We start from the raw sequence: 23,160 nt of genomic DNA, 5'->3' as shown, positions 1-23,160 counted from the left end.
GGTCGGAGATCCATTAGAGCAATGTTGCACATTGCATAATGCTATTGCCTCTTGGTTGTTGCAGAATTTGCACATGTTGTTTCACCAATTCTTGATCTTCTTCCATTGAATTGTTGACGATGATTCACTGCTAAATCTTGGAAGAGAAAAATAATAATTTTACAGAATGCGCAGTGGTGATCAAAGCCTTCAGGATGAAGGCTCTGATACCATATTGTGAAAATATTCTGAAAGCGTAAAATGAAATTTGTGAATATTTCTTATTCAAAATTTCAAGGCATGAAAAGCCATATTTATAGTGTAAACTAACTAGTTAACAAACTAATAAACACCTGTTGAAAAACAATTCAACATGTATAAAATATGTAAAATGTGTAAAATATGTAAAATGTGGTAGTTTTATTCTCCAATAAATATGAAGTTAATAAGATTTGAAAACAGATATCTTAAAGGGAGAAAAGGATAAGAGATGGAGATCTACAATGGATTGATTCTAAAAATTGGATATAAATCTTTACACAAATTACACTCTTACTATTAAGTTTTCTTACATTTAAGTTTCATTGTACTTTTGTCATATATTATTTCTTTCTTTTTATACACCACCCACGTGGTTTATTCTCATGCATCTCTTCGTGATTGAGCTGTGCAGAGTATTAATTGATTAGATCCTGCACATAGCTAATGTTCTCATTTTCTTGAGAACTCAACTCATAGCACTGGATTTCCACACAACTATTATATTCGGTATTGTCATATAGAATAATCCCATTATTTTTTAAGTTTCTACCTCTTCAATGAACGTGTTCCCTTAGCGGCAGGCATCAACGATTACCTTTGGGTTTGTTTATGGTGGGTTAAATTCCACCTTGACTTATAATAGAAATAATCATAATAATAACAACATGTCTTTGTCGTTGATGACGTTCTGAATTTAATTGTTATCATTATTGTTCCCACTTGGATTTGAGATGAGAGACTTCACATTAAAAAATATTGACTAATTTTTAAATTAATTCTTTTCTTTCACATCTTATTATTTATATAAGAGGGGCAATTTCAATTTGTTTATTATCCCCACATCAACAATCAGATTTAAACTCATGCCATTGTAGATTATGACTCAACTCCTTATCAACTAAACAACTAAAATTTCATTTCTAAAGTGAAGTATATTATTGTAAAATTTTATAAGTTTGGTTCATAACAAGTATCAAGTGTTCGATTATTGAGAGCGATACTTATTGGGAGAGACAACACACCTGAAAAGATAGTACATCCTTAATAATATCAACAACAAAAAAAGTGACTAGCTGCATAAGGTTAGAAAATGAGATACATAGAATGATGCTAATGGTAAGAATTGCTATGCTTATAATGTAATATATAGGCACTGAGAATCACATCAATGACAATATGAATCATGTTTCTTGCATGTAAAGGAAAACAAAGATTAGGTACTGGCTTTCATATGCACTTCTCAAAATTAATTAGCAAGAAGTAAGGTATAAAAGAAAAAGAATATAGTTAATAATAAAATGGCAAAATTCACACTGTTGCAGCACTTGTATGAAGTTGGACTAAGGAAGCATAAAATCCATCCTTGATATTAATAAGTGTTTCATGTCTTCCCTTTTCAACTATAACTCCACTTTTCACAACAGCAATCACATCTGCATTTTTTATTGTAGACAAGCGATGAGCCACAACCACTGTGGTCCTATCCACCATGACTCTGTCTAATGCATCTTGAACAACTCTCTCTGACTCGGCGTCTAACGCACTTGTGGCCTCGTCTAGTAGCAATATCCTCGGACTCTTAATTATAGCGCGCGCAATGGCTACTCGTTGCTTCTGTCCACCTGATAATTGAGTTCCCCTCTCTCCCACAACAGTATCATAACCCTGTAATAAAAAACCAGAAGTTAAGTACATTTGCCTATATGAACAATTCACACAATTAGAAGGGAAATTACTTTGGATATAAAATTTTGCTAAGTTAGTTATACTAGCTCAATCACATCAACATGTAATAAGGCTAGAAATACTTGCATAAATCTAGTTTTTGTACCTGTTGTAAGCCACTGATGAATCTATGTGCATTAGCCATTTCTGCTGCAGCTATGATTTCTGCTTCAGTTGCATCGCCTCTCTTTCCATACGCAATATTGGCATGGATAGTTTCATTGAACAACACGGGCTCTTGGCTTACAAGTCCCATTTGCTGCCTTAACCACTTTAGTTGTAACCGCTGAATTTCAATCCCATCAAGTATGATTTCACCTGAATCAGGATCATAAAATCTTTGTAACAAGGCAATCACTGTGGATTTCCCACTTCCACTTTCGCCAACGAGCGCCACTGTCTGTGACAACAGTTTTGATAGTAATCATTAGTTACAACATTCCAAGCAATTTAACTCAGCTGCATTTTCATATGATATGGAGTTTTAAAAGTCAGTGTCAAACTTTACCTTGCCAGCATGGATAGTTAAGTTGAAGTCTCTAAAAATCTGTATATCTGGCCTAGATGGATACTTGAAGCTTACATGATGAAGTTCAATTTCTCCCTTAACACTATCCAGCGTGGTACCGGACTCATCACTAGGATCTATCTTTGATTTCCTATCAATTATTCGAAATATGGATGCAGCAGCTGACTTGGCTTTGCTAGAGTCGGGAGAAAAGGAGCTTGATTGGGAAACTCCAATAGCTGCCATAGTTAGTGCAAAGAAAACCTGAAAAACATGGAAATTGCTACATTTTTAGCAGGAAAATTAAACTGCTGAATGTAATACTAGTACACTTATTCTCTACAATTGGACGAGTATGAAAGAGTTAGTACCTTGAAAACATCCGCGAATTCTGTCTTCCCAGCTTCCACAAGTCTTGCTCCAGCATAGAAACTGGTTGCATACACACAGAACATTAAGAAAAGTGAAACTCCAAACCCTGATCCACTGATCACTCCTTGGCGTATCCCTGCTTTCATAGGGCCTTCGCATTTCTTCCTGTACAGTTCCATAACCTTATCTTCAGCGCAGAAAGAAGCTATTGTTCTTATGCTTCCAACAGCATCATTAGCAACCTGGCTTGCTTCTTCATACATCATCTGCCATAAAGTCCATTAGTACATTGAGAATTTGTTACATAATCTAAGATTCTAAGCGCATGTATTGATTTTATTTTTTTCTACAAAGTATCTCAATAAGATTAATTATAAACAATTTAGAACACAATATTCTAATTCAAACATAAACTGATTAAGTAATTGCAGTTACTTCTACAACTTCGTATCACTTTGAAAAATAAGCTCACCTTTGCATCAGCACTGAATCCTTTCATGAATTTCATTTGAACATATCCATTTAGTCCAATTAGTGGAATCAAGAGAAGAATAATCAATGCCAGTTGCCAGCTTGCAGTGAAAGCAATAATCAAACCTGCTAATGCAGTTGCTAAGTTTCCAATTAATAGTCCCAGGGCATCGCCAACAAGGGCACGCACAGATGCAGCATCTGCCGAGAGCCTTGCACCAACTGCACCACTTGAGTTCTCAGGCTCATCGAACCAACCAACCTCCATGTTCACCACCTTCTCAAAACACATATGCCTGATACGTTGGATTAACTTGCATCCAGCCACAGAGAAAAAGTATGCTCGAGCTGGTATTATTATGAATGATGCAAGACCAAGGATCATAAACATTATTGCCCAAAATTTTGAGTCCTTTTTCAACTCATCAAATGGTTCATAAAATGTTTTGATGACACTAGAAACCAACAAGCCAAATATTGGAAGTATAACACCATTTGCTACGGCAGCTACACATCCAATCAGAAGCACTGGAATCTCTGGCTTGTTGAGGGAAGCAAGGCGCCAGAGTGGAACCTCTGGGGATTTTTCTTTGGCATGTGAGCTTTCAGGTTCAGTATCAGGGACATTGACTCCTGTAGGTAGACCAAATGAAACTGAAAATGAGTGGTTGCTGCTATTCCCTTCGGATGATCCTCGACTAATAGATCTTCCGAATGACCTCTTTTGACTTGATTGTCTGAAGGATTCTGCTGAAAGTTCCCTCTTGTTTCGATCTGTAGTTTCTTTTGTTTCCTTGTTTATTTCTTGTAAGCGTATAAGTTGAGAGTAAGCTCCCTCTCCATCCCTGAGCAATTCTGAGTGTGTACCTGATTAATAAACACAAAGTTGTAGTGGGATATAAAGAAAGTGATTGAATCAATGAAAAGAAACCATGTTTTGACATACCTTTCTCAACCATCTTCCCTCTGTGAATTACAGCAATCATGTCAGCATTTCTCACCGTGCTCAGGCGATGTGCCACAACAACAGTGGTGCGGTTGACCATGATCCTGTCCAGCGCCTCTTGCACTATCCTTTCAGAATCCGCATCAAGTGCACTTGTAGCTTCATCGAGAAGTAGAATCCTTGGATTTTTAAGGATTGCTCTTGCGATGGCAATGCGCTGCTTCTGTCCACCAGAAAGCTGACTTCCATGCTCACCAACCATTGTGTCCAGTCCCTGGAAGCAAAAGTAAAAAGCCAAAGGTTAACCATGAATCATGAAATGCCTTTGAAATTATTGTAGTATTGGCTAGAACCTAGAACCTGTGGCAATTTATCAATGAACTTAGCAGCATTAGCAAGTTCAGTTGCTATTCTTATCTCTTCAATTTTTGCTCCTTCCTTTCCATATGCAATGTTATCCTTAATGCTAGAAGCAAACAACACTGGCTCCTGGCTGACAAGGCCAATTTTTGTTCTGATCCACCTAAGCTGAAATTCTTTCAGGTTAATGCCATCTATAAGAACTTCACCTGCATGTGGATCATAGAATCTTTCTACTAAGCTGATAACTGTAGATTTTCCACTTCCACTTTGTCCGACTAAAGCTGCGGTTGTGCCACTAGGTATATGAAGAGAGAATCCATTGAATATTAGCTCATCAGGTCTTGCTGGATACCTGAAATGAACTTCCCTTAACTCTATTTCACCTTGAATATCCTCTAATATTTTTCCGTTAGGGTCATAAGCATCTATCTTTGGTTTCCTCTCAATTGTTTGGAACATTTTGAAAGCTGCAGCCTGACCCGCAGCAACAGCACTCATGCTAGGTGATGCCTGGCCTAGAGACCTAAAATATACATCGGCATGAAAACAAATTATTTAAGTAAGTAGATATTTGAATCAATTTATCTCCATAACCCTGCGTGATTGTGTTGATGTAAATAAAAAAACAAACATTTAAATGAAGCCAATACTTACATTGATGCTGTTAACACAGCAATAATCACATTGATCACGGTGCCCCCGTTATATCCTTTTTCCATTATCATCTTTGCGCCAAACCATACAGCTAAAGCATAACCACAGAAAATAACAAACATAACTGTGCCTATGCCTGCTCCGGCAATGGAGCCTTCATGAACTCCTGATCTGTAAGCATCTACAAGAAATTTGCCATAACTAGATACTGCTTGTTTTTCACCAGTAAAGGATGCAACCTGGAAGGAAATAAAAATTTATGATCATCACTATCATAGCAATAAATAAGCACATTCAAATGAGAATTTATAGCAGTTTCCGTACATATACTGCTCGGGTTTAATAACAACATACAGTTCTAATTGAGCCAATTGTCTGTTCAACTACATGAGCAGCTTTTGCATAAGCTGTTTGACCTTTAGAAGTCATCCTTCCTATGATGACTGCCATGGCAGCACCGGAGGCAACAAGAAGCGGAAGAGTGGTCATCATTACAAGGGTAAGAAGCCATCCTTTGACAAATGCTATCACAAAGCCTCCAATGAATGTTGCAATTAGCTGCAGAAACTTGCCAACCTGTTCAGACAAATAAGATTTAAGTTTCAGTAAATTCGACATTGATGTTTGCTCCTATAAATGATTCAATTAAAGTCTATAATATTGCTTACTTTCTCTCCCATTGCATCTTGGATAAGAACGGTGTCACCTGACATTCTCCCTACCACCTCTCCGGTGTTTGTTTCCTTATCAAAGAAAGCGACATCTTGTCTTAGTATAGTTTTCAAATACAATCCTCTTATTCTTGCAGCTTGTCTCTCCCCTGTGACCATCCAGCAAGACACCTCTGGAAAAAATGAAATCATTCTCTCAATCCCAGTCTCTGAACAAAATGTGGCGATCTTAATTGCAATGGAGCAATATTATTAAATAATTGATTCAGACAACTTCTCCCGAATCCCGATACCTAAAAGTTTTATGTACAAACTACAAAGTACTTGTCCTTTGCTCAGAAACTATAAGGTATGGCGAGATATTGTCTATATCAGTTGTTGAAATCACATTTTCGATTCCAAAATATACTATATACTTACGGAGGAATGCTGCCAAACCAGTTCCTATGGCCAAGCACACAAATTTCAGAGAGACCTGCAAATAGTACCATGTCAATCACAAAACAGAAGCAAAGATTACCACCACCATTGAACAAAACTAAGAATATTCTCTGATTTTTACCTTGGAAACTTCTTCTACTACATGGTCTGTTCTCTGGTTACTTCCGAAGGTATCGATCATTTGACCGAACAATAATGTCATGATAGGCAAACCTAAACCATTTCCAATAGCACCAATGGTTCCAACAGTCATCAAAAGAATATCAGTTGAGTCTGCAAAAGAAAACAGCCTGTGAAATGGAACAGTCTCAGGTTTCTCTTTTTGTTTGCTCTTTTCACCATCTGTGTCTGAAGGAGGAGGATTGTTTGGTGTTGTGGCCTCATCAAAGCCATTCTCTGAAGCCATATTAGATGACTCTCTTCCTTATCCCACGTATGGAAAACAATTAACACTAAGCAAAGTTAGAAACATCACCAAGGATCACAAACTATATAGCTTAGAAAAACAAAGATCATTAATTTATTATAGAATCAGGATCAGCTTGAAATGCTGAAATCAATGCAGAGCTTAAGATTTTAGTTTCAATGAAAAAAAATAGCAGTAGGATCCAATTGGTGTGTAATAGATTCATTCACCAAACGAGCAATGAAAATGTGAAACTTTAAACGTGAATCAACAAAAAGCAAAGCACACTGAGAAACACCAACATGTGCATTCAAAGTGGTTCCAAAGTTAGATTTGTCCACGATCATGACATGAAATCAGGTTCTTGGAAATAAAAATGAGTCTTGTGTAAAAAGTTTCTAAGAAGCGTATGAATATAATAGCAGTGGATCCAGGGAAGAAACAAAAGAAAGAACGGTGGTGCATATCAGCATATGCTTCATTTTGTCACCAACCACACCGCATAAAGAAAGAACAAACAAAAGATTCAAGAAAATGAAAACATGCCAAGGTTTAAAGTCAAAGTTTCAGGCAAGAAAACTTTAGATTAATAAAATAATCATTAATCAAAATGAAGTTGAAACACTACCAACTATGTGGAACCCATCAAAGATTAAATTTTTTTCTCTAAAAATATCATATTTAACATCCATCTCAAGGCATGCACAAATTAAATGACCATCACCAATATGAACAAAACATAGAGACAGAAGTGTTGAGAAAGATTTAGCAAAGAGAAGAAAAAAAGTGGGAAAAGGTGATAACATAGATTATTTTTTTTGGTTTTTGGAAATAGGCTAGAGAAAAGGGATACCCTGAAACTGAATGACTATAGAGCTAACCAGTTTTTCAAGGATCTGAAACTCTCTATTATTGCTTTAAAGATTCTAAGTTGAGTTGTATGCTGATATTGTCTGATACATGTTCCTATACACTATATATGCACTTAGTTATTATTGATTGAAGATCTTGTTAAATATTGGTAACTGCTAATGATATTAATTTTATGATAAATGCAGAAATACAAAATGCCAAATGATCCTGCCACATCTGATTATTCGATTTGGTGTGTCTATATTTGAATTCTTAGTCAAACCAATAGCCACCTTTTAATGATGAATAATTTGCATTTTTGTTCCTACTTCTTATGAGATTTCAAATTGAATATTTAATTAGTTCATACTTCACACATATCTTCTTCATAAGAGCAATTCAATTCAGTTACTATGCTTAATCTTATGATAAAAAAATTTTTTTTTGTAATACCAACATAAAGATATATTTTGTTCTAAATTACTATATTCTCTCATTGTTTATGATTAGTTAGATAAATATTTAATTATTAAATTTTTAACTAAAATATATTTTTTCAACCGATACAAATAGTGATATACAAGGCAACACACTATATGAAACAGTAGATGCACTCCTCTACAAGAGGTATCTCTCGGCTTTTACGTAATAAACTAATTCCTTTCAGTATATATTTGCCCCTCTCATAAGTGTCGTTCCTAATAATTGAACTTTTTATATATCTTAAAAATTTACCTTGGTCTTTACTACTAAACTAACTTTGTTGGTATAATGTATTAATATAGTTACACGTAAAAGAATCAATTATGCTGTCGCAATTGAATAGAAACTAATATATTGTTTTTTCTCCACATGTAATTCAATAATATGACTGCAATGAAATTGCATTAATTGAACTTGTTTTCGCCACATTAGTGCATTTGCATAGATGGTAATATTTTGTTGCATGGTTAAGAATATACATACGTGTATTCATATGGTTAAGAATATTGTTGAACTAGACTGCTATCGGACAGTCTTCAACCACCAGGGAGTTCCATTGTTATATGGGTATGGGAAGAGTGCAGAGTCACAAGTGAGACACCACGTCTTGAACCAAAACCTTAAGGCATTAGTTCCTTGGACCTTTCCTTCTTATAAACTCTTTCACTCCTCCCCGCATATCCAATGTGAGACTTCACACTTGAATAAACCCAACAATCTCCCCCTCAAGTGTGGGTACCACACACTTTCCGGTCCGCTCCCCCTTGAGTCTACCATGTCCCAGTCGAACCATCAGCTCTGATACCACTTGTTGGACCAGACTGCTACCGGGGAGCCTCCAACCACTAGGGAGTTCCATTATTACATGGGTTTGGGAAGAGTGAAGAGTCACAAGTGTCATAGTTAGGATGGTAGTTAGAAGCTTCTATTATTGATTAGGTGGTTAATGTTAGTTAGCCAAATATGGAAACTTGTATAATGAGCTTGTATGATGAATGAAAATGTAATGAAATACAACATACATTCTTCAATCATTCTTCAACTAATTTCCTCTCTAATTTATCTCTCACGACTCACTCTCATTGCCTTCTTCACTATTATGTTCTAACATTTTGGTATCAGAGCTACAAAGAAATATCCAACAAATTCCGCTACAATCATGACTCAGATAACTAGGAATTATGCAACAAATCTACCCGTGTTAGATGGCAAGAATTGGACAAGGTGGAACATTCAAATGAAAGCCATTTTTGGCTATCAAGATGTGGTTGCCATTGTTGAGGAAGGGCTACCAATGTTGGAAGAAAATGCTATTAAAACACAAAGGAATGCTCATAAACAAAACAAGAAAAGAGTCTGTAAGGCAATCTGCCTTCTTCACCAAGCAATGGATAATGCTCACTTTGAGAAGATTGTAAGATCTGCAACTGCAAAGGAAGCTTGGGATGTGTTGGAAAAACACTATGCTGGTGTTGGACAATTGAAGAAAATTCGTTTGCAAACAATGAGGAGGCAATATGAGCTTATGCAAATGGAAAAAAATGAAAGAAAGGTTGACTTCTTCACAAGAATCATAACTCACACAAATGCAATGAAGTCCTGTGGTGAAAAGATGGAGGATGTTGCAATTGTTGAGAAGATTTTGAGAACACTGACTCCCAAGTTCGACCATGTAGTGGTAGCCATTGAAGAATCAGGCAGAATTGAGAAGATGAAGATTGAAGAAATTCAAGGATCCCTTGAAGCTCATGAATAGAGGATAAATGAGAGAATGGTTGACAGACCTTCACATCAGGCCCTTCAAACACAAACATGAGCAAGGAAAGGAAGCTTCTATGTGAAGAATTTTAGCAAGAATCAAGGGAAAGGTTCAGATTCGAAAAGAGACTCAATGAGACTAGTTGATCAGCAAGAACATTCCAATAGAAGGGGTAACAACAAACAGTCAAAAGGTTGGAAAAGAAAAATTGACAAAAGGAAGGTAAGATGCTTCAATTGTGACAAACTAGGTCACTTCTCCTCTGAGTGCTTTGCACCAAACAAAAACAAGTATAAAGGAAAACAAGATCCTGAGGCAACTCTTGTTAAAGAGGAGAATGAAAGGTCTGATGATGAAGCAATGCAACTGATGATGACAACCAGTAGTATGAAGAATGAAACAAATACTTGATATCTTGATTTAGGATGCTCTAACCATATGACTGGGCAGAAGGATTGGTTGATAAACTTTGATACAACCAGAAGAAGCAAGGTAAAATTTGCAGACAATAGGGTGGTGATAGCAAAAGGCACATGAGACATCCCTTTGAGAATGCAAGGTGGCAAGAAAGCCTTAATTACTGATGTGTTGTTTGTACCTAACATGAAAACAAACCTCATCGGCATAGGCCAACTACATGAAAAGGGACTGAGTATGGAGCTGCATAATGGTTGGATGGTGATCTATGACAACTTGAAAAGAAGAGTCATCAGTGCACCATTGTCAAACAACACAACATTCCAAGTAAAACTAGGAGCAATGAACTCTCAATGCTTGAAAGTAGAGATCAATGAAGATGAGTCATGGATTTGGCACCTGAGGTATGAACATCTTAATTTCAGAGACCCTAAATTGTTAAACAAAAGAAATTTGGTCACTGAATTGCCTGAAATTAAGGCTCAATTGCCAACATGTGATAGTTGCATAACTAGTAAACAAACCATAACCTCTTTTAGCAACCATACTCAAGGAATGGCTAATGACCTATTGTATATAGTCTACTCAGATGTGTGTGTCCCCTTTGAAGTTCCACCACTAGGAGGAAACAAATACTTTGTCTCCTTCATTGATGAATTTAGTAGAAAAATGTGGATATACTTCATTAAAGCTAAAAGTGAAGTGTTTGAAAACCTGAGGAGGTTTAAAGCAATGACTGAAAAACAATCAGGAAAGAACATGAAGATTATCAGAACTGATGGAGGAGGGGAATTCACATTAAGAGAATTTGAGAACTTCTACTTAGACCAGGGCATTGTTCATGAGGTGACAACTCCATACACACCTCAACACAATGGAGTTGCTGAAAGAAGGAACAAGACTTGGATGAATATGGTTAGGTGTATGCTCAAGTGCAAAGGACTACCTCATTACCTATAGGGTGAAGCAGTCTCTATAACTACCTATGTATTAAATAGATGTCCAACTCAGAGCCTGAATGATCAAGTTCCTGAAGAAGTTTGGATAGGGAAAAGACCCTCAGTGAAGCATCTGAAGGTGTTTGGCTCAATGTGTTATAAGCACATACCACATCAGATTAGAAGAAAGTTGGATGATAAAAGTGAACTGATGATCTTTGTTGGATATCATCCAACAGGATCATACAAGCTTTTGAATCCTAAGACAAATCAAGTAGTGTTTAGTAGAGATGTTCACTTTGAGAAAATGAGCTCCTGGATAGATCTTCTTAAAATAATTGAGCAGAAGAAAACAATCTCATTGGTTCCAACACCAGATGAACATGATGTTCTAGATGAAGTTAATCCTACTCTAAGACAAACCATTACTGATGTTGCTGCAACTAGACCCACGAGAATAAGGCAACCACCAATGATGCTCAGTGAGTATGAACTCTTCCCTGATGATGCAATCACCGAAGAAGATCTAATCCATCTGGTTCTAATGGAAGAAACTAAACCAATCACTTTCCAACAAGCCATGGAGGAAGATGTTTGGTTCATTGCAATGCAGGAAGAACTTCTTCCTATTGAGAGGAATGATACTTGGGAAGTAGCCAATTTGCCAGAAGGAAAACAACCTATACCAGTAAAATGGGTATATAAGGTTAAGCTAAGACCAGATGGAAGCATCTCAAATTACAAGGCAAGATTAGTTGCTAAGGATTTTATGCAAATGAGGGATTTGACTACACTGATGTTTTTGCAGCTGTAGCAAGATTTGAAACAATGAGGTTAATTGTGGCACTAGCAAAATGGTTTGGATGGAAATTATGGCAGCTTGATGTTAAGAGTGCATTCCTTAATGGACCTCTTGAAGAAGTAGTATACATTACTCAACCCTCTCACTTTGAAGTAATTGAAGATAGAACCAAAGTGTTGAAATTGAATAAAGCTATTTATGGCTTGAAACAAGCTCCAAGAGCTTGAAACAAAAGGATTGACTCCTTTCTTAAATCCATTAGCTTCATCAAATGCAAAGTTGAGCATGGTGTTTATGTGAACCTAACAACTTCAGGAGAACCAATTCTACTATGCTTATATGTGGATGACTTGGTTATCACATGAAGTAGTGAAGCTGAGATTTTGAAGTTAAAAGAAGAGCTTAAATCTAAGTTTGAGATGACAGACTTATGTGAACTTGCTTATTTTTTGGGATTTGAGTTTCTGAAAACTGAGGCAGGAATGGTAATGCATCAAAGAAAATACACTGCATATATATTGAAGAGATTTCACATGAGTGATTGTAAACCAGTAGTAGTACCAGTTGAAGGGAAGTTGGGATCGAATGATGCTGAAACAGAAAATCCAACTAATCCAACTCTATACAGGCAGATTGTAGGTTGTCTTAGGTTTATATGCCACAGTAGACTTGAGATAAGCTATGGTGTATGAGTGATCAGCGGGCATATGGCTAATCCAAAGCAATCACATATGATTGCAACCAAGAGGATATTAAGTGGACAACAAATCAACTATAAATCTAGCCAATAATTTGGTCATTCATGGAAGGTACAAGCATATTGAGACAAGGTTTCACTTTCTAAGAGATCAAGTTGAAAATGAGAATGTGAAGTTGATTCACTGTGCCACAGAAAACCAGATTGTTGATGTATTAACAAAAGGCTTGAAGTTTGTAAGGTTTAAGAAGTTACAGGATATGCTAAATGTATGTAGCATCAAACAAAATTGAGAACTCTTAGTCGTGTGATTGTATTTGATGAATTGTAACTCTTTGATTAAGGAAGAGTGTTGAAAGACTAATCAAATAGTTAGTTAGGATAGTAGTTAGAAGCTTCTATTATTGATTAGGTGGTTAATGTTAGTTAGCCAAATATGGAAACTTGTATAAATGGGCTTGTATGATGAATGAAAGTGTAATGAAATATATCATACATTCTCCAATTATTCTTCAACTAATTTCCTCTCTAATTTCTCTCACGACTCACTCTCATTGCCTTATTCACTGTTCTATTCTAACAATATGTTATTCGTATATTCACATTGCTAAGAATACACATATTATCTGCACATTCGTATAGCTAAAACACGAATGTTATCCGTACATTCACATTATTAAGAATACATGTGTTATCCATATTACTAATGCAAATCCAATTTTATAAAATGATTACATTTTTAGCAATAAAACTACTCAACTCTAATGACTGATATTAATTATATTTCTCAGACAAAGTAAAATATAACATTTTGAAAGAGACCTAGATGAGAAAAAAAGGTACATGAGTCTAAAGAACAGTGTCAACCTCCATTATGTCGTATTTTGGTGAACTTTTTCAATATGTTGTTCTGAATGAAATTGAACACAATTTATTATCAAAATATATATATATATATATTCATAATGAGTATGACCTGAAATTAAGCAATAAAAAATATATATAAACCAAATATAAAACAAATCAATTCATTAAGCCATAAATACGTGTAGAAGAATAATATGATTGTAAAATAAAAATAACATTAGTAGGGGTAGGCTCCTAATTTTATTCTTTTAGACAAATGTAAGTCTTGTATACAATAAAAACAATTCTCAAAGATATTACTCATTTAGACAAATTCATCTATTCTTTGTGATTTGAACAAATTCGTAAATAAAAATATAAAAAATTATTAATATAAATTGTTATTCAGTAATTTTATTTTTAAGTCAGACATATTATTAGCAGATTTTCTTATAAATTGTAACATCATAGTTCATTTATTAGTAATAGTATTGAATTCCTACTATTTAAGTTTTAAAAATAATTAAATAATATTAATTAAGAATATTTTAGGATCTATTTAAATAATTAGTATTAAAAATGACTATTTTGAAATAAATTTATTGTCTGTCATTTTTAAGCGAGGTAGAATATCAACATAATTATTTATTAATTTATTTTAGGATCTATTTAAATAATTAGTATTAAAAATGACTATTTTGAAATAAATTTATTGCCTATCATTTTTTAAGCGAGGTAGAATATCAACAGAATTCTTTATTAATTGTGATATCTTACCTCTTTTTATTAATAATAACCATTAATTTCTACTACTTAAGTTTTAAAAAATGATTAAATAATATTATTTGAGAATATTTTAAGATCTACAAATTAAACGGATAATTACTGCATATTCTATTTAGCATTTTAAAATTTAAAAATGATAGATGATATTAATTGAGAATATTTTAATAAGATTGAATTCCTAGTATTTAAGTTTAAAAATAATCAAATAATATTAATTGAGAAAACTTTAAGGTTTATTGAAATAATTAGTATTAAAAATGATTATTTTGAAATAAATTCATTATCTATTATTTTTTAAGTGAGATAGAATATCAACAGATTTCCTTATTAGTTGTAGTATCATAGTTCATTCTATTAATAATAACAATAACTTCCTACTATTTAAGTTTTAAAAAGTGATTAAATGATATTATTTTACATGTTATTAATTTTCTAATATTTTTATTATATGTATATGTAAGTAATTCATAAAATATATGCATATACATTATTTCATATGTCAGATTATATATCCATAATAATAAATATTATTGAGAATACTTTATTTAAAAAAATGAGAAAATATTATATTTAATTAGATTTAGGAGGGTATTAAAATTCAAAAATTAGTCAAATAATCAAATAAACTTTAGGATCAAGGGACATACTTAAATTCAAAAGTTTATCCTAATGAACATTTAGGGTAAGACGGAGCTTGATGGAGGCAGGTGAGGGTAATTGCCCCTGAATTTTTTTTCCAACTTTTTTTAAATATTATTTTTGTGTTCTTTTTCAAATATTTTTTTGCCTGCTAAAATTATGTGGTCATTTTAAAAGTTATAAATAATAGATAAGTTTTTCTTACACGTATAGATGTTGATATTAATTATACTATTATTTTATTTACTTCATAATGATTTTACATGAAATGTATTATGGGATTATAGATCGTCTTTATCAAACTTTGCATCAAAAGTCCTCATATTCTATGGATTTTAAATCATTTAATATTGACAATATATATATTTTTGTGCAAAAATTTCACCCTATAAATTTCAATGCTAGTAAGAAAATTTTACTTCAGATGTCAACTTCAACGTTTATTGTTAGTTGTAAGTCATTCTTGTTTGAAAAACTCTCAACCATCTCTGAATTAGATGCAATCTTGATGATACGAGAAAAAAATGCGTATTATTTGATTGATTGAGTTATTCATATTATTTTAACTATTTTGTTTTAGCTACTATATAAAAATTATTTTCAGCAACAAAGACAACTAAATAAAACTACGCAGCAAAACAGAAGACAAATTTCTTATAGGTAACCTATAATTTATATTGAAAAATAAATAATTGAAAATTTTACCCTTAATTCAATTATCATGACCTTAAATCTTTAATGAAGAACAACACTTTAAATAAATATATATACTTCTTTAACGTTTTTAATTGTTATTTAGAATTAATATGTTATTTTTTGGTACAATTAATATGTTATTTTAAGACTATAAAACAATGATATATGTTATTTTATATTTTTTTGTTACTCAATTAATCTTAATTTTTAATTACAATTAAATATTATTACTCCTCCTAAACTTTACAAAGATCTACCACTGATTTAAGTTTACCTACCATACTTGCCAATTTTCGATCAATGATCCTTTTTATTAATGGAGAAACAAATACATATTTTTCTCTTTATATTTAATGACAAAAATATATTTATTATAATCCAGTGAATAGATTTGTCATTATATTAAAATTACATTTTCCTTTGTTTTTATTGTAAGTCACCGTTTTCTATTTGGTTCATCCTCCTCGGTTGGATTTGGCCCTTACCCCTTTACAAACAGCGGTTTTCCATTTGACATTTCTTCTTGTGTACTTTATAACTTTATTTAGCCATTTATATGAAGTTTGGAGAATTGTCAAACCAAGTGGGGCCTGGTATCGCTACCTTGTACTTTTCTGTCTCCATTTTCTTTATTATTTTTATAAACTTTTCTGTACTTCATCTCAATATTATTCTTTAAACAGATTAATTATGGATAATTTAAACGGGAGAAGAATTAAAGTTTTGAAGGTGATAATAAAGTTTTGAGGGGCTAGCTTCCAAAAAAATCTTTAGTCATCAATTTTGTTGTAACTTCTTAGATCTTATATTTGTTTTTTTCTTGCTAAAGATTTTTAATAGCAAAACAAGACGGCATCCTAATTGCTAACGGATCAAAGCTTACGTCTCATTTTTATGATTAACTAATATCTTAACTCCCATTTTGCAATATTTTCTTTTTTGAGATGTAAAATTACTTTTATAATTTTTTTTATAATCAAGTAATTTAAATATTTCTTTCAACATAGATAACATGGTTAATCTCAAATAAGATCTAAGATTTAAGCAATTTTAATTTTGAAGATTTTTTTTCAATTGATTATTACATGTTTTATCAATATTACGGATGACAACGAGTCTTGATGAATTCCATATTTATATGTTTTGGACTCGAATTCACGTAAATACTAATAAGTCTACTATACGTTGGACCTTGAATATGAAACTTATCTATGTGTATTCAGAAATTTAATAAATATTAAAAATAATTGGACACAACTTATGCATTTGTGATAATATGAAATGATAATAATCTCTTAAATTGTATACACACCAAAAAATATGAAATATATATATATATATATATATATATATAATATACTTACCCTATGTTTAATCCCTCTTCCAAAAAAAATAATGTCAATCCTAAAAGTTCTTGCATGATTTATGCTATGGAGAAATTTAGAGTGAGGGGAATAAATAATTTGGGCTAATAATTAATAATAACGTTCAGATAAGAAGGTGGCAGCCAGCACGGAATCTGTGACTTAAGTTTACCACGAAACACTAAACAGCTACTTGCACAAATTGTGGCTATGTGGGAGTATGTGCACGAATAAAAAAGGTTTCAAATCCATGAATCAAAGTGGCCAAAGTCAAATCCACCACACCGATCATGGCGCAGCAGGCACACTTGATTTCGGCGCAGTTCCCACCCATATACTTCCTATGTTCCTAATAATCATACTCCTACTAATATAATACACCTTAAATTAATCCTATAATCATTTATTATTACTTTTATTTCTCTAAAATATAATATCTGCAATTATTTATTTATTTATTATAAGAAGTTTCCAATAAATTTCACATATATGTAATATTTTTTTGTGTCAGAAGGTTTCCCTGACTTTTCAAAATTTTGTAATATTTTTTTAGCTTTTTTTTACTTACATCTAAAAAACTCATAGTAATTAATCTTCAATGACATTGTATTAATAATTTTCTTGTTATTCTTTAATTAAATTCATACAATATATGTTACCTTCAATGCAAATGAATGAGTTTCTTATTAATTAATATGACAAGATAAACCACTTATACATTGAATATGAAATTGAACTCAGGTCGATAGTATCACAGAAGAAATAATAACACTGTATCGTCCTTTTGGAATCACCAGACTAAACAAACTTAAGTCGCATAAAAAGCTCTTAAGTAAATAGTATTATTTTATTTTATCTTCGTTTCTAAAGGGATGAAGTTTAGAGGAAACAAATTATATTAGCCACTTCAATTAAAAATGCTTATGATCAGCAAGAGACAAGTCATGCTTTTACTAAGGTTATGTCTTTTTTACTTTGATGCTTCCAAGTCCAATTTCCTTACAGCTATTGATTCTTGAACGGGAGAGCGAATTGTCGGAGAAAAATAAATTATATTTCACTTGTGTATTTGTAATTAAGTAATCTTGCTCTTGTTTGTGCACTAGGTACTAAAGTTTGGTTTGTAACTCTATATAACCTTGTCCGGTTGCAAGTATCAAAAGAAATACTTTATCATATTTTGAAAAAAAGAGAGTAAAAATTGCTTTTATTATTCTTGTGCGAAATGTTTCTTCCGCACTATTCAAAGAAAAAAAAAATGGTGGATCTACTTCCAAACCCACTCCTGGTTTAAAACGACATTGAAGCCCAAAAAGTATGATGAATGGGGATTGTGGTATGGGCCAATTATCATAGTCTGGTATGCTCTTTTGGCTCACACTAGCATATTTTTTGGTACTACGAAAAATATCATTTCACCTTTTTTTAAGTAATTAATTTCTTTTGGGTTTGTGACAACCCCTCCCAACAAATGTTACTTCTAAGAATCGAATACTTGACCTTGATGATCCAATAAAGCCTTATATTACTGGATCAACGTCTTGTTGGTTCATACTAATATGTTACGAGTAAGGATCTCGCCATTACTGAAGAAGTAAATGTCACACAATCATAAACAAAAGATAACATATAATGTCATTCTTATAAATAAAAAACTTATTTCTCCATTAGTAAAAGATTGTTGTTTGTTGCAATAGCTACTTAAATTTACACTTTAAGGATGAATTATAATTTTATAAAAAGGTAAATTTTGTTTGGTGAATGACAAAAATCAGTAAGTACCTGAGTGTTAATAGTGAATAGGATTTCTCTCCAGTATTGAAAATGTGAGGGAATAATTTTTGTAAGTTATTTAATTTAAAAATAAATTAAAATCTGAACAATTAAAAATTTATTTTTACTATATATCATAATCTATAGTATATACTGATCTCTATTAACTACACTCATTAATAGCAATATTCCTCGCACTAAAGCAGTTTCTATATATAAAAAAATTAGTATAAGCTACCAAAACTGGTAATAACCTTTTAAAACGACAGTACCGATAATAAGATACTAGAAACCGGTAAAATGAGATAAGGTCCAATACTTGTGGAGATTATAAATTGTAGGATGGGCTGATAGTAATATTTCCACAAAATATTTTCAGAATAAAAATCAGACACTACAGAATATTAGAATGTGAAATGCAATTGCACACATAGTTAATAATATGTTAAAAAGAAGTTCTTTCATTATTATTCAGTACAAACACGAATTCGTGTCTATCAGTCAAATATTGCATGATATTACATATTTAATTTTTATATATTTCATTTTTTATAAATAGAATATATTTATTATATTTGGTGTACTTTATATTATAATTTTTGTGTATTTATAATAATGTTTAGTCTAAGATGAGATATGTGGTTAATTAATATGTTAGTGATAGTTAATTATGATTATATGATTTTTTTTTAAATTAAATAACGTGAATGACAAAATAGAAAATGAAAATTATAACATAATAAAAATTACTTCATATTTTAATAGATAATTAATAATATGTTGAAATGTTAAATAAATAAAATGGGAGAAACGTTGAGAAAATAAAGGACAACAAATTTGCAGTATGGACATAAAGGTATGATCTGATATATTTTTATTCACTAAATGCATAAAGTAAGAACGGATCTTAAAATTGTTGCAAGTATGTTAGATAGATTAGGAATTTACTTACCAAGCACCAAATTAAAGAAAATTATATAATAAAAATATTATAAATAATAGTGACAGATTACAGAACATCTATCTGAATTCTATAGTGCATGAATAATATGCAAGGTGGTCTAAATTCAGAAGAGATTCATCAAACAAAAGCCATGAACATAGTTATTATGTTTGCTCATAAACCTAGCTTGCATCCCACTAAAAAGTTCAACATAAAGAAAATTTTGCTAGAAAATTATATAACTGCATACCTGAATGAATTGTTTACCCATAATCATTCTCGAACACTAATTTAATCCTCCAAATACAAAAGAAAAAGGGGCTAACATACATGATACCATTATCATTATCACTTATCAGAAAGACATAAGGACTTTGTAATAGGGTCAACTAGGACAAAGGGTTGAACTTCTACCAGTTCATGGTCCAGTTCTCCAGATTCTATAAGCTCTAAATCTTCCAAAAGGATCACATAATGTTTTTCAACATCTCCTGCACTCTTTTCTCCTCCAACCATGGCTGCAACTACCTTCCATCTTTCTGGATGGTTCTCATCTACCTCTGTTAAAGCCTGCTCAAACAATTTATTCTCCTTCCAACTCCACCCACATGAGAAGACCTTAGCAAAATCACCCATCTTATTATTCATCACAAAATTCCAACTCTTTTTCAGAAAAAATGAAGATTTCTCTTTAATACATCCACATTAACTATGGTCATTTAAGTGGGTGACTCACCCATGTAGAATTTTACTGAACCTCACACCCCTTTGATCCCCTGGAGTCAAATGTCTGCAATAATTACCTGCAAAATCATTTTATATGATTTGTTAATTAAAATAATAACCTTATCTTTGGTGTTATTAAAAGAGCCAGATATAAGATTAAATAAAAATCAACTGAAGATAATGATTGATTGGTTTATTTACTTATTTTAGGCATAAAGAACTAAGCAATAACCAAAAATAGACAAAATAAAGTACCTCACTGTCCATTTTTTGCAAGATTTGTAACTATTTGTTTCTTGATGTCATGTAGCCTCAGAACTTGCTTATTGTGTATATTTATATACATGAAATTTGTGTACATAATGATTGGAACGTTGGAGGAAAAATGGCCAGAAATAGTCCACAAATTATCTATACATGATTTTTATTTTTATTTTCAACATTTCAACATTTTATACATTGCAAGGATAGAAGATGAATTTGGTGGCTAAGATTGAACTATGCCTCTTGATTTATCTGTATGTTTGAATGGGATTCGATGTCTCACCAATCATAATGGTCATTTTCTTAGAGTTGGTATGCGATTAAAGGTGAAGACGTGACACAATCAATTAGTCATAAAAATAATAGGGAAAATTAGGTTGGATATTTTGGAAAATCAAATTTTATACCTTCACATATACCCTGTAGCAATATAAAAGAGTGTAATATATATATATATATATATATATATTTACACCATAAAAATTTATACACACTTAATATATTATTTACTATTTATTTATTTATATTATATTATTTTTATTTAAAAATTAATAATAATTAATAATGAATGATAGATGATAGAATGACAATATAAAAGCGAGTATATACATTTTTTTTAATATAACAACTGATAGGTTAGAGTTATTAGTGACCCGGACAAATAATTGTTGGGAGCATTATAGTGTGTTTGTTTGTTCTTAACGGAACAAAAATATTTTTACTCTATTTTTCATTGTTTTGTTCTTATTTTCTGAATTTTGTTCTTAAATAAAAACAATTATTGGTTGTTCTTAGTCAAAGGAAAATGAGGAAATAGGTAGATGTTGTGGGGAAAAGTAGATGTTGTGAGACCAAATAAAAATAAGAATAATGTTTACCATTGTGGGCAAAAAATATAAGTTGTTCTTATTTTATGGAAAGTTGTAATAAATTATAAAATAATGTGTGAGACTCATATAAAAATGAAATTGTTGTTATCATTGGATATCACTTAAGCCATTAAGTTCTGGTAAGGCTCAAAACGAATGAGGAACTTACATAATGTTTATGCATGAAAAAAAGACATCAAAAATAAAAAAAAAACTTAGAAAAATAAAAATTAATAGTATGAAACGTGTTTTGACATCAATTTTGGGACATCATATGGCATCCCTTTAACTTTTTGCTATATGTAATAAATAAAATATATTAAAATAAACGAGGGATAAATAAATATAATATATATATATGATCTAAAATATAATGTTTAAATGTACAAATAAAAGGCTAAATATTCACAAGAAATGTAGAAAATATGCTTAAAGTTATTTTAGACTCATCCAAAGAGAAAGTATGAGGGATAAGAATTATCGTAGTTATTAGATGATTAAGTTTATTAGGCATATAAATATACTAACTGTGGTTCAACTTTTGCAATAAGCAGGTTTTATCCACAAAAGATCTTAATAATTATTATATCTTTGTTTTAGAAGGAAAGAAAACTTAAAAAAAAGATATGACATATGAGCATAGGAGAAAACACAAAATTTATTGCACCAACTCTTATAACAAGCCTCAAACCTTCATATATACTTATAGAAGGAAAAAGAGATACACTTTTCATAGCATCTTACACCCCATAACTATTATGGCTTTGTTCTACTTTATCTTACATTATACACTCTTTATTTCACATCATCATATTTTATTTCATATACATCACACTTTATTATACATCATCCCTCTCTGAGATAAGTACCAATCTGATGCAATAACTTCTTATTAGGCGAGATATTGCACTGGTATCATTCTTCAGACTCTATACTTCCACACATGATATATCACTTTGGTGGTCTTATTATCTCTTAGTAATGGACTTTTCTACGTACCAATAGTACATGGATCCATAATTTTAGCATTTGGGTATGGGGAATCATGAATAATGTCTCTTGGTGATATATCTTGATCTATCAATTTTATTATTGAGTTCGCTCGTGCTAGCTGGTCCCCATTTCATTTTGTGTAGAGAAGTTTACTTCACTTATCACTTACTAGAAAGAATTATGGGCTTGTATGATTTCTAAGTTATTGAAATTATCATATTGATTAATATAGGTGATCTCAAAATTATATGGTACATATTGATAGATATCAATTGCTTGGTGCTCTATAACAAAACTACTTTATCACTATTTTTTAATGTTTCAATGTATTACTTGTACACTTGCATGATTTAATGTTGCTATAGTGTTTGATCAAAGTGTAAATATATCTCTCTCAATTTATCTGTGTGCTGACATAATTAAGTAATTCCCCCTCCCCAATAAAAAACTACCCCTCAAGCAATATAAACACAACTATATATGAAAACGGAAGTGCTAATTAATAATAATGAAGAA

The 23,160-nt window shown here is 31.9% G+C and overlaps 1 pseudogene; it reads right to left on the bottom strand.

Moving 5' to 3' along the window:
- LOC109336080 lies at nt 1,326-7,635 on the bottom strand (annotated as a pseudogene).

Source organism: Lupinus angustifolius, chromosome LG20, assembly GCF_001865875.1.
Source record: "Lupinus angustifolius cultivar Tanjil chromosome LG20, LupAngTanjil_v1.0, whole genome shotgun sequence".
Classification (NCBI taxonomy): Eukaryota; Viridiplantae; Streptophyta; class Magnoliopsida; order Fabales; family Fabaceae; genus Lupinus; species Lupinus angustifolius.
Note: the sequence above shows the minus strand (reverse complement) of the source record. Positions and strands in the feature narration are given on the sequence as shown.